The 13448-nt window shown below is 45.5% G+C and overlaps 1 pseudogene; it reads left to right on the top strand.

Moving 5' to 3' along the window:
- Positions 1-1388: 1388 nt before the first annotated feature.
- LOC129629582 (2'-5'-oligoadenylate synthase 1-like) lies at positions 1389-12286 on the top strand (annotated as a pseudogene).
- The last annotated feature ends 1162 nt before the right edge of the window (positions 12287-13448 follow it).

The following is a 13448-nucleotide window of genomic DNA, read 5'->3' as shown; positions in this document are numbered from 1 at the left end:
TGGCATTGACTAAGCACTCTCGAACACACACACAGAAAGGAAAATAGGGGTGAGCTGTAGCTCCTGCAGAGTTAGGAGGCAGAAAAGCAAATTTACAGACATGCAGAGTTAGGAGCAATTAAAGTAAAAAAAAAAAAGACCCTGACGCTGGGAAAGACTGAAGGCGGGAGGAGAAGGGGATGACACAGGCTGAGATGGTTGGACGGCATCACCGACTCGATGGACATGAGTTTCAGCAAGCTCCGGGAGTTGGTGATGGACAGGGAAGCCTGGCGTGCTGCACTGAACTGACAAAGTGAAAAACCTAAGAATGTTCAGGCCTGCTCACTCTTCTCTTTAACTTCTTTGTTCTCCAGAAAGGGAAAGAAAAAAGCTCATTCCTCTATTTTTTTTCCCCTTTTTGCCTCAATGGGATATCTGGTTTTCTTTAATTTACCCAAAAACTTTTGATGTCCAGAATACCTGACCTATGTTGCAAAACTTCTAGACAACCTGGGTCCTCCCCTCGCCTCCTTGGAGCAGTCTTCTCAGGGTCACTTGAGAGGCTGTCTCCCCGGCTTAAAGTGCTAAAAATTCCCATCGAATAAAACATAACTCTCAACTTTTATGTTGTGAATACTTTTCAGGTCGAAAGTCCTCTTTACAAATTAGGGCAGAGAGGCATGCCCGGTTACATTCGTGTTCAAAGCTGCACAGCTAGGGACAGTTCACAATTTTTCTGTCAACCTAGAGAACTAAAGTTTATGAAAAAGTAAAACATATAGATTGATGCCATAAAAAAAAGAGAGAGAAATTATGTTTGTGCGTATGTGTGCGTAAACCTAGAAAAATATCTTACAAGACTATACCGAAGTAGTTATAGTTGTAGTCTTTGAGGTTTAGGATCAGGGGTGGACTAAACAATGCTTCCGGATTTTTCTGTCTGTTTCTGTTTGCAATATACATGTACTGCTGCAAGGATCATGCTGCTGCTACTGCTGCTAAGTCACTTCAGTCGTGTCCAACTCTGTGCGACCCCATGGACTACAGCCTACCAGGCTCCTCCACCCATGGGATTTTCCAGGCAAGAGTACTGGAGTGGGGTGCCATTGCCTTCTCCGGCAAGGATCATAGGAGCCTATAAAACAATTTCATCCACAAGGAAAAGAGGAAAAGGAAACCAGAAATCTATCTGTAATTGTGATTAGTCTTGGGTGAAGTATTAACAGTTTAAAAGCAGCTTTTCAGAGTACAGTCTGAAGACAGACCAGACATGCTAGTCTGCCTGGTAAAGGCAGGGAGTAATTCTGGGATTCTGGAGGAAAAAGCTGAGAGACCTGACAGGTTTGTGGGATCGCAGGAGCGTTTGGCAGGAGCATTTCATTTGCAGAGAGACAAACTAGAAACAAAGATTCAGGACAAAACTCCTCCCTTTCAAGGAACCGAAACCAGCAGCAGCATAGCTCCTCCCTGCCAGTGAAATGAAACTTAACAGCCCCCTAGATGCAGGCAGCAGAGGAGACTGAAGCTCACAGGTTCAGGCAGCAGCTCCACCGCCTCTGGCTCTCCAGTCCCCAGCGTCACGATGAAGCTCAGCCATACCCCGGCTGAGTCTCTAGACAAGTTCATCGAAGTCCATCTCCTGCCAAACGAGGAGTTCCGCACGCAGGTCAAACAAGCCATCGACATCATCTGCAGTTTCCTGAAGGAGAGGTGTTTCCGATGTGCCCCTCACAGAGTTCGGGTGTCCAAAGTTGTGAAGGTGAGTCCAGAACTGCCTCACTGGGGAGAAGGGGGGCTGGTGAGCAAGCCTTTCCACAGAGACAGACAGAGAGCAAGAGGTTGGGGTCTGTAGGGCTGGTGGTTTCTGGTTTACCCATGCCAAAACTATATCCACACTTGTGAAAATAGCTTCTGGGGAGAGGGCATCCATCTGTAAATTTTAAAAATTAATTTATTTGTTTTAATCGGAGGATGATTACAATATTGTGATAGCTTTTGCCACACATCAACGTGAATCAGCCACAGGTGTACATGTGTCCCCCCAATCCTGAACCCCCTCCCACTCCCTCCCCGCTCCATCCCTCTGGGTTGTTCCAGAGCCCCAGCTTTGCGTGCCCTGCCTCATGCATCGAACTTAACAAATGCCCTGATGAAGTGTATAAATCACTTCTGAAACATCCACTAGGCAACCATTAAAAGAAAGAGAAAGATAGAGAAACTATGTGTGTGTGTGTCAATGTGTGTGTTGACGAAGAAAGATATCTCACAAGAGGTCCAGAATCAGCAATTAGAGAATTCTCCTGCTCTCCAGTTTGGGCTCAGTTCCCCCAGCTCCACCTGTAGGTGGGGTTTGATGTCCTGCCTGCCTCTGATGCCCTGGGTGAGTGCTCCCACTCATAACGGCTTTCGGCCTCTGTCTTACGTTGGGGCTTATTCTGGGCTCTCTTCAGTTTTCTGAGCAGAAAATGCTCACACTTTGAGAGTCTTATGGCATTAAAATAGGCAAACCGAAACCCATCTGTATCAACAATCCACTAGTCTTTGACAGGCTAAGGTTTCACCAGTTCTGCAGAGTCATGAGCTGGTTAAGTGTATACATTTTGAAAGCAGATAGCACCTGCGGGCTGTGAAATCTTGGGCAAGTCACCTAAACCTCTCTGTGCCTCAGTTTCCTTATCCAGGATTTTCAGGATCTTATGGGCTTGCAGGTCAAATAAACTAAGCCATGGGCCAGTTTAAGTACTAATCATGTCAGATCATAAAAAGCAGGGAGTAAAGATCATGGATCCAGGGGAAAAAAAAACAAACAGTATGAACTGCATGTCTGTCACCTACTAGCTGTGTGACTTGACTGATACATGATCTCTCTCAGCATCTGTTTCCCCATCCAGAAGATGACAACAGATAATAACAGTAGCTAGATCTCAGAGTTCCTGTGAGCATTCTAGGAGTTACAGCCACTAATGCCTTCAGAGCAGTGGCTAGTACTCAAATGTTAGTGATTGTTCTCAACATTTTATTTAGGGAGGCTCTTCTCAATGAAATGTGTCAATACTCATTCTTATCACCTTTTTAGGGTGGCTCCTCAGGCAAAGGCACAACCCTCAGGGGACGATCAGATGCTGACCTCGTCGTCTTCCTCACCAATATCGCAAGTTTTCGGGAACAGCTTGAGCGCCGAGGAGAATTCATAGAAGAAATCAGGAGACAGCTGGAAGCCTTTCAAGGAAACGAAACATTTGAAGTGAAGTTTGAGGCCCAGAAACGGCCGTGGGAGAATCCCCGTGCTCTCAGCTTTGTGCTGAGGTTCCCCAAGCTCAACCAGGAGGTGGAGTTCGATGTCCTGCCCGCCTTTGATGCCCTGGGTGAGTGCTCCCAGCCACAGGTTCTTACAGTCTTTGTCCTATGTCAGGGCTTCTTCCGCTCTCTTTTCTTGTCTCTGAGCAAAAATGTCTCTCACTTTGAGACTCTTATTAACCAAGGTATCCCTTCAAGTAGGAAGAGAGCCCAGCATCTTTCCTGGGACAAGAATGCCTAGGGTCACACTCAGCCACTGAAGTGACGTTAAACAACAAATTGGTGCATTTGGGGGGATCAAGATATTTGTATAGAACACGTGCCAGGCTTACTAGTTTGACTTTTGGCAAACTGTGTGATCTCTTTTTAAAAACTAGGTCTAGGATAAACTCAATATGTTAATTTCTTTTTCTATGCAAAAATGAGGCAACCATTCAAACTTACACTGAGGCTTGGAATTTTGAGATAATGTGCAGGAACATTGGGATAGGAAGCAATATATTTTTTGAGGCTCAATTTCTACTGTGTACCTTAGATGCAGGGCTTCCCTGGTGGCTCAGTGGTTAAGAATCCACCTGCCAAGCAGGAGATGCAGGTTCGATTCCTGGGTTGGGAAGATTCCCTGGAGAAGGAAATGGCAACCCACTCCAGTATTCCTGCCTGGGAAATCCCATGGACAGAGGAGCCCGGCAGACTACAGCCCATAGGGTTGCAGTGGGTCAGACAGGACTTAGAGACTGAGCAGGAGCACAGACTTGGAGGCACAAGCCATATTCTGTGGCCTAAATGAGACAGACAGAGAACCTCTCTCCTGGAGCCTGACCATATGAACACCAGGAATGAGATGATAACTTGCTATGACACAAATTAAATAAGGTGACCCAAAAGAGAGCAATGGGGAATCAGAGGACTTTGGAGACAGGGTGACAAGGGAGTTGACCTCTGACCTGAGGCCTGAGGGATGAGAAGAGGCCAAGCACTCAAAGATTTGGGGGTTCCAGAGGAGGACACAGCAGGTGCAAAGACAGGAATGAACGTGGCATATTTGAAGAAGTGAAGCAACCAGGGGAGTCAGTGGCAAAGGGATTGAGGCAGGAGGTAAGACGAAGGAGGAGACAGGTCTCACCATCCATGTGGGCCATTATGAGGACATGGGAATTTATCCAGAGGTCCTAGGAAGCAAGAAGTGGAAGGATCGTGTTTAAAGGGCTCTGTATGGGCTGTGGAGGATCCAGGGAGGAGGGTGCCGCCACTTTTGCTGAGTCCAGGTGAGAGACGATGGGTGACGGCTGTAGAGGTGGGAGAAGGGAGGACTGGGGATGGACCTCAGGCCCCCTGGCTCTGGGCCTGCTGACCTCCCCACTGCCCCCCATGGCCAGTGAGTCTGTGTCCCCGGGGCGACAGAAAGAAATTCAGGGAAGAGCTGACGTCGAAACATGGATTCATTCCCAACAGGTCAGTTGACCAAAGGTTACAGACCTGACTATGTCCAGCTCATCCAAGAGTGTGAGAACCTGAGGAAAGAGGGCGAGTTCTCCCCCTGCTTCACAGAGCTGCAGCGAGACTTCCTGAAGAATCGTCCAACCAAGCTGAAGAGCCTCATCCGCCTGGTGAAGCACTGGTACCAACTGGTATGGCGGTCCCATCTGGGCAGAGAGCCAAGGAGGAGGAGGAGGAGGAGGGGAAGGGAGAGAGTGAGGACGGGAGAGGAGGGAGGGAGGCGTGGAGGGAGGGAAGGAGCAGGGAGAGGTGTGGGGAGGAGAAGAAAGAGGAGAGTGAGGAGGGGAGGAATCAGAAAGGATGTGGGAGGCAGGAGGGAGCCGGACCGAGACAGATGGAGAGGAGGGAAAGGGAGTCTGGAGGGAGACACTGAGAAGAATAACATGGAGGAGTAGACATTGGTCAGAAGGGGAAAAAACAGGGGGGAGAAGGGTAGGGTCTGGGACATTGCCAGTGGACTCAGGTATCTTACTCTTCCCGGTTCTCCCATATCAGCAAACGACAGCTCCATCCTTTCAGTTGCTCCGGACCAAAGCATGGGTCTTCCTTATCTTTTTCATACACACACACACACACACACCCACCAATCTACAAACGGCTTGGTCCTGTATTAAATATCATCATCAACTACCCGCTCACCCCTACTCCCAGGCTGCTCTCTCCTCTTCATTGGTCCACCAAGAAGGAAACTCTACTCCAGCCTCAGGGCCTTTGCACGAGCTTACTTGTTTGTTTATTGTCTGTCTTCCCTATGAGAATGTACATAAAAGAAGGCATTTGTATAATTTATTTGTGTGTATTGTATAAATATATATGATACTGCATGTTTTATTCACTGCTGTTGCCCTAGAACCTAGAACAGTGCCTGGAATATAATAGCTTCTCAGTAAGTAATTATTCAATGAATTAATGAGTGCTCCCTCCCACTCCCCTTTGCTCACTTCCTAGCTGTCTGAATCTGGGCAAATGAATTAACCTCTTATCCTTCCCATTTTCTTCCTTGAAAAGAGTGGCATGGCACAGCAACACTAAATCGTATACCATGAGGCCGTGCAAACAGATTGCTTCAGGTAGTATGCATATTTGAAGAACATTAACCCCTCAAATCCATGAGCATGGTACCTCTTTCCATTTATTTTTGTCATCTTCAGTTGCTGTCCTCAAAGTCAGTTATAGGTCTTTCAAGTGGTTGAATTTATTCCTAGTTTTTAAAATTTTTTGAATGTAATTGCAAATGGGATGGCTTTTAAATTTCTCTAATGAGGTGGATGAAACTGGAGCCTATTATACAGAATGAAGTAAGCCAGAAAAAAAAACACCAATACACTATACTAACACATATATATGGAATTTAGAAAGATGGTAATGATAACCCTGTATGCGAGACAGCAAAAGAGACACAGATGTCTACAACAGTCTTCTGGACTCTGTGGGAGAGGGCGAGGGTGGAATGATTTGGGAGAATGGCATTGAAACATGTAAATTATCACATGTGAAACAAATCCCCAGTCCAGGTTCGATGCATGATACAGGATGCTCGAGGCTGGTGCACTGGGATGACCCAGAGGGATGGGATGGGGAGGGAGGAGGGAGGGGGGTTCAGGATGGGGAACACATGTACACCCGTGGCTGATGCATATCAATTTATGGCAAAACCGATACAATATTGTAGAGTAAATAAATAAATAAAACTGAGATTAGATTAAAAAATAAATAAATGAATTTCTCATTGTGATAATTTGTTACTCATATATAGAAATACAGCATATTTATATGTATTATTACTGTATCCTGCACTCTTCCTAAATTCAGTTTTTATTTCTAATAGTTTTTTGGAGGTGCTTAGCATTTTCTGTGTATAGTGCCATGTCATCTGCAGATAGCAATAGCTTTAAACTTCCTTTTTAATTTACATGGATATTGTTTCTTTTTCTTGCCTGATAGCCATGAATGGGCTTCCAATACTATGTTGAATAAGTGTGAGGAGAGTGGGCATATGTGTCTTGTTCTTGATTTTAAAGAAAAAGCTTTCAGCCTTCACCACTGAGTGTGATGTCAGCTGTAGGTTGGTCATATGTGGCCTTTATTGAGTTATGTTCTCTCCATACCCACCTTGTTAAGAGTTTGTATGACAGTGGTTGTTGAATTTTCTCAATTTTTTTTCTGTATATGGGAAAATAATCATGTTTTTATCCTTTATTTTGTTAATAGAAATGTATCTCTTTGATTGATTTGTGGATTCTGACATCCTCGTATCACTGGACTATATCCAACTTGATCATGCTGTGTGACCTAGTAATACGCTAGCGAATTTGCTTTGCTAATATCTTGTAGAGGATTTTCCTGTCTATCATCAGGCCTGCTGTTTTCTTTTTTGTGCTGCATTTTTCTGCTTTTGGTGTAAAATGAGTTTGGAATCATCTCCTAATCCTCACTTTTTTGAAATAGTTTAAGAAGGATAAGCATCAACTCTTCTCCACACAAACCTGAACAAACTCATGTTTCTAATTTGTTCCCTCTTCTCAGTGTAAGGAGAATGAGAATAACCTGCCCCCACAGTATGCCCTGGAGCTGCTGACCGTCTATGCCTGGGAACAGGGAAGCGCAAAACCAGAATTCAGCACAGCTCAGGGATTTCGGACTGTTTTGGAGTTAATCCTGAAGCATCAGGACCTCTGCATCTACTGGAAAAAGTATTATGACACTGAAAACTCTTTTATTAGACAATACCTGAAGAGACAACTTGCAAAACCCAGGTACTCTATCCTCACATGGCTTAGATCCCCACATAAATGCAGCTCTGATTACAGCTGTGTCACCTTGGACATGCAGGAAGAGGGAGGTTTCCACAGTTACTGATCATCATCTATTCTCAGTCACTGTGCTGGGCACTTTACTCCTACCATCTGATTGAAATAATAACCTGCAACCCTGTGAGGCAGGCACTGTGCTAACCACAGATCCCTGAGGTATGGAAAAAGAAGAGCTTGTGCAAACTTTACAGAAAGTGAGTGAAAGAGCTAAAATTTGACTCAAATACCAATAGCTGTAGCAGTAATAAAAATTGCTTCCAGGAAGTAAGAGCTTGCTGTAAAACAAAAACACTCTGATAGAATAAGGGAATTTTGGTTATTAAACCTGTCGTGTATAGACCCCTCATTATGTTTCAGTTACTGTTGGGAGCATGTCAAGTGCTTCTCTAGATCCTCATACAACATCCTTTGAGGTAGGGATTTTCAAATCTGCCCATTTCACAGATGAGGATACTGAAGACTAGAGATTCAGGTGACCTGCCCAGAGAGACACCACTACTAAAGAGCAGAGGTGAGATTGAAACCAGGTCTCTCCAGGCCCAAATGCAAGCCTCCTTCACCTCGTGTTCAATGCCCACTGTAGGGCAGGGCACCCAGGTCACAACCCAGGGAGAGATGTCCATGGGGCCTCCAGCTGCCCCCAGAAACAGCCTACCCAGGCTGGTATTTTGCCCTGCCGCGAGCTCTGAACACCCCAGACACAGCCCATGTACTCACCTGCCCTCTCTTGACTATTGTTTCCAGGCCTGTGATTCTGGACCCGGCTGACCCGACTGGAAATGTGGCTGGTAGAGAGCCACAGAGGTGGCAGCTGCTGGCACACAAGGTTACAGTCTGGCTGAGCTATTCGTGCTGTAAGAACTTGAATGGGACGCCAGTGAGCACCTGGAACGTGCCGGTGAGAACTCCTGATTTCTTCATGTGACCTGATATCGATGGCATGTTGAGATAACAACTTCTAGAAATGCTACTTAAATCAAACAGAGTTTCATCTCAGTCTTTGTATTCTTTCATTGTGGTTACTAGAATATGTAGAATTACACCTGTGTCTGCCCCAGAATGAATCACTGGGTTAGACAGCAAGCTTACCTACTTACATTGCCACCCTGCCTTGGTACCAAAACCAACGTGTCGTCGACAAAAGTCCATTCCAGAAAAACTCCCATAAGGACACACAGAAGATCAAGATGTTCTTACTGTCTGAGTCACTGGTCACCTAAGTGGCTGGAAGACAGCCTTTGGCTTCTCCATATTGCTGTTCCTCCTTTGAGGCCTCCAGCATCCCCGTGAGATGGGTTTTACTCTGATTCTCATAGTAATACATTGAGACATGGCCACTCACTCAGAGTCCCCTGATGAGTGAGAGACGAGAGTGTGAAGTTGAACCCTGGTCCTTCTGGCTATGAAGCTCCTGCTCTTTGTCGCTGCTCTCAATGTGTCTTCATACACTGAATTTTTCTGTTTCGCATTTGCGGACCACGACAAGGAATCTAGCAGAGCCTCAATGGAGGGAACATACTCGGCTGAGGGTCCCAGCTACTGCCCTCCGTGATCCATCTCCACGTTGACACCAAGCCACGCCGCCTACCTGCAGCTCCCAGACAATGACCACGGGTGCCAGAGACACTCAGGCAGCCCCATTCCTGAGAGTCAGGGGAAGCTCTGACATGGAACATTGGCGAAAGGACTCTCCACGACCTTGCTGGACCTTGTCTTGACTGCAGAGGCAACTGCAGGGTCCTTCTTTCTTGCCTTTACCCAGAGTCAGATTAGATCAGGGTTGTCAGCTTTCGCAGCTTCCATAAGATCCCTGATCATTGTCTCTCACCTGGGTGTTTCCCCAAAGAACAATCTCCCACATTGAATCTCACATTGGCATCTGCTCCTTAGAGTGACCCAGACCCACACAAGCACCTCTGCCACCACCCTCAAGGTAGGTGTGGGCTCTTCAGCAAATCCTAGCTGTGATGATGACCCGAGGTACCATCCTGGTCATCCTCAGCCATCACCTCTTCTCTTGTCACTGCCTACGAGGTGGCTCCTAGATGAAGCCACCATCTCACCCTCTCCCCACCCCATCTCAACCCTCATTCCTGCTCCTTGGCCGGGGCTTCTGTGTTTATCCTTTCTATATTTGTGTTCTCAGAGGCTTTGACATCTGGGCCCTGCTGATCCTGGAGAGACTGCCCTCCCGGGGTTGGCTGTTTCCTAGACACAGCCAGCAGCTCACTGTTGGCCTTTCCCATGCAAACCTGTCGAGCATTTCCTCTCTGCTCCACTGCCCAGACTCAGAGCCAGTCTGAGCCACAACCCACCCTGCCCCACTCATGCTGGGACCAGGTACCAGATGACTCAGGAAACCCCTTCCTCTCCACAGCCCTCTTACACTATTCATACTTGCCGTCCAAAGACTGCTTTCCCTGCCTCGTCTGCCTTTCCCAGAGAAATGACCATCAAGGTCTTGGCCTTGTTTTCCTCTAACTCAGTCTGCCTCATGGAAGACCTGGGGGTTCCCGTGTGGCCTGGACACAGGATGACAGGCTGTGTCTCCTGTTTCTAGGGACCTGGGAGGACCATACTTGGTCACTGATTTAAACATGAGAGTGAGAAATATTTTTGTTTTTTAAACAAGAGGAAGAATCCCAAAGTATCTCCAAAATTTGGGACCTTTTCTTTTCTGTCTCAATTTCCATGTCTGTGTCGAGTCTTTCTGAAAATGGGATTCTACTCCCCATGGGGTTTTGTTACCACGGTGTTATCTTTAGCACATGTATCTCTTCATGCGGAGAGGACACGTTGGAATCACATGCAGTTACCATGTGGGTGGTCCACTTGTATTGTTTTCTGAGAGTGTTTCAGAATTGTACATAAAGCTACAGTCACTAGTAGATGAATTGAACTGGTAAATAGTTGCTCAGTTGAAGAGCCACATGGATCCTCTGGTGGAACTATTGTGAATTCTTGAGGAACTCTCCTACTGTTTCCATAGTGATTGCACCAAATTGCGTTCTCAGCAAGAGTGGTCAGGAGTTCCAGGCCTTCCACATGCTCACCAACACGAGTGTCCTTTAGCAGGTGTAACAGCTATGCTAACAGGTAAAAGCGATGTCTTATGATTTTGATTTCTATTTCCCAGGTGATTCATAATATTGAGTACGGGAATTCGCTGGGGGTCCAGTGGTTAGGACTGGGTGCTCTCACTGTCGGGGTCAGGGTTCAATCCCTGGTTGGGCAACCAAGATCAGGCAAGCTACACAGTGTGGCCAAAATAATAATAACGATGAGCATCTTTTCCTATACCTGTTGGCCATTTGTAAAGCTTCTTTAGAGAAATAAAAATTCAATCTTTAGCCCATTATATAGTTAGGATATTTGTCCTTTAGCCATTGAGTTGTCCAAGGCACTCATTATTTTGCTAATTAACCCCTTATGAGATTTGTGGTTTGCAATCATTTCCTTCCTTTCCGTTACCTTTGCTCCCTTTCATTCATACATTTGTTTTCATTTTTAATTTTGGAGTATAGTTCATTCGCATTGCGTGTTGCTTTGAATGCATAGCAAAGTGATTCAGCTACACATCTATCTATTGTTTTCCATCAGTTACCTTTTGACTTCACTGGGTTTGGTTTTGTTTTGTTTTTTTTTAATTTGCTGGGCAGAAGCTTTTTAGTTGGATTAGTTCCCCTTTGTCTATTTTTGCTTTATTGTCAGTGCTTTGCTTACACAGTCAACTACTCTTGGGCAAGATTGTCAAGAATATACAATGAGGAAAGGACGGTCTCTTCAATAAATTGAGCTGGGAACATTGGATATGCACATGCAAAAGGATAAAATCACACCTTTTCTTCCAGCATGCACAAACATCAACTCAGAACAGATAAAGACCTGAACGCAAGAGCTGAAACTGTAAACCTCCTAGAAGAAAACACAGAGGGAAAACTTCATGACATAGATTTGGCAATGACTTTAGGAATGTCCTATCAAAACACAGACAGACGGGTATGAGTTGGGGGTCCCGCACTAGTTCTTCTATGTGGATGCCAAATATTCCAGCAGCACTTGCTGAAGGGACCGTCCTTCCCACTGTTCTACAGAAGCACCTCAGACATATGTCCGGGGTCCTCTGTGTGTGAGCCTGTGTTGTCCCATTGGTCAGCTTCTGTGTCCTTGAGTTAATACTACCTTGACTAATGATGATATCCTGATATTCTCAGTGTCTTGTAGAAAACTGTGTTCTATCCAAACGAATGTTTTCTCTTGGCTTTTTCTATGATAATATTATACTCAGTTTGTGAATTTTCACCCAAAATACAGGGAGGCATTTGATTAGAATTCCATAAATTAGTTCAGGGAAAATGACATCCATGTAATATTGAGAATTCCAGTCCACAAACTTGGAACTTCTTTCCATTAATTGTCTTCTTTAATTACTCTGTAACTACATTTTATAGTTTTTCCCTGCATTGCTAGTACATATATTTTGTCATATTATTCCTAGATATCCATTTTTATACTACTGTACTTTCTTTAATTTCCTTTGCAATGTTGGTTTCAGGAAGACCTCAATGTTTTCAGTGGCTATGTGGATTATAGTATGATGAGTGAGCTTTATACTTTTCTTAATTTTGTGGTTTTATTGTATTTTGCTGTAAATCTTTATTGCTTGTATGACCACAAGAAACAATAAAGCATTTTCTTTCAAAACTTTTTTGGATAAGTGTTTGTCAGCTGAACTCTGATGATTTGGTCAAAGCTGGTAGACAAAGGTGACACAAAGCTCGAGGGTGGTGCACATCAGAACTGCTGGTTCAACCACAAATTCATGAGACTCAGAACAGAGAAGAGAGCGTGTAAGGGATGATGGACATGCTCGTATGAAATCTGAGACACCCGAGTCATAAATGCCTGATTGCCCAGAGCTGAGTCCCCATTCTGGGCCACTTCCTGCCGAGGAAACAAAACTGGGGAGAATGGAGATTAAAGCAGGAGAGATGAGGGTGGAGTTCTCTGAGCCTCCCTGGAGGCTCAGCATCTTGTCCGGGGCCCCAGCCCCACCAGGGCTGCGGTCTGCTGTACCACCTGCCTTCTGGGCTCCCAGCTCCATGGGAGCTGTCCTGTCTCAGGGCTTCTCTCTCTGTTCATGTTTCTGAGCACATCTCCCACAGTTCAAGAGCCTTACCAAAATGAGGTGTCTCTAAAAAGTGGAGCAGAGCTCATCGTATCTCTCCTGGGGCAGTCGTGCCTAAACCAAGCAGGCAACAGGAAACGGTAAATTGGCACAATTTAGGGGCAAAACCCCTACCAGGCTTACTTATTTGAATTATGGCAAAGTGTGTGAACTTAATTTTTCTAACAATGGGGCAGCATAGATCTGTCCTCTGCAGTTAGAGATCTGAGAGGTGGTGCATCTTTATTTATTTATTTAGAGATGTACTTTTCCGTGATCTACTACATGGGGAGTGCTCAATAATATCTGCCATTATGGCTCTAATTACCGTCAGTGTCCTACCCACAGGAAAGAGTGTTTATTACCAACCTCTCCAACCTGGTAGACCCTCCCTCCCATGGCCTGGCCCACAGTGTTTCTGATAATAGACAGCAATGCTTCCCTTGGGAACCTGGCTAAGAATCAGACCAGTGTGGATGTTGCTACAGATTTTCTTCAAGTAAAAAATTCTTAACAAAAGAATATGCATGTCAGGGATGAGTCTGGGTTTTCATGTGCAAAGTCTCTTCAGTTGTGTCCAACTCTGTGTGACCCCATGGACTGTAGCCCGCCAGGCTCCTCTGTCCATGGGGATCTTCCAGGCAAGAATACTGAAGTGGGTTGCCATGCCCTCCTCCAGGGGATCTTCC

The sequence above is a fragment of the Bubalus kerabau genome, chromosome 16 (assembly GCF_029407905.1).
Source record: "Bubalus kerabau isolate K-KA32 ecotype Philippines breed swamp buffalo chromosome 16, PCC_UOA_SB_1v2, whole genome shotgun sequence".
Lineage (NCBI taxonomy): Eukaryota > Metazoa > Chordata > Mammalia > Artiodactyla > Bovidae > Bubalus > Bubalus kerabau.
Note: the sequence above shows the minus strand (reverse complement) of the source record. Positions and strands in the feature narration are given on the sequence as shown.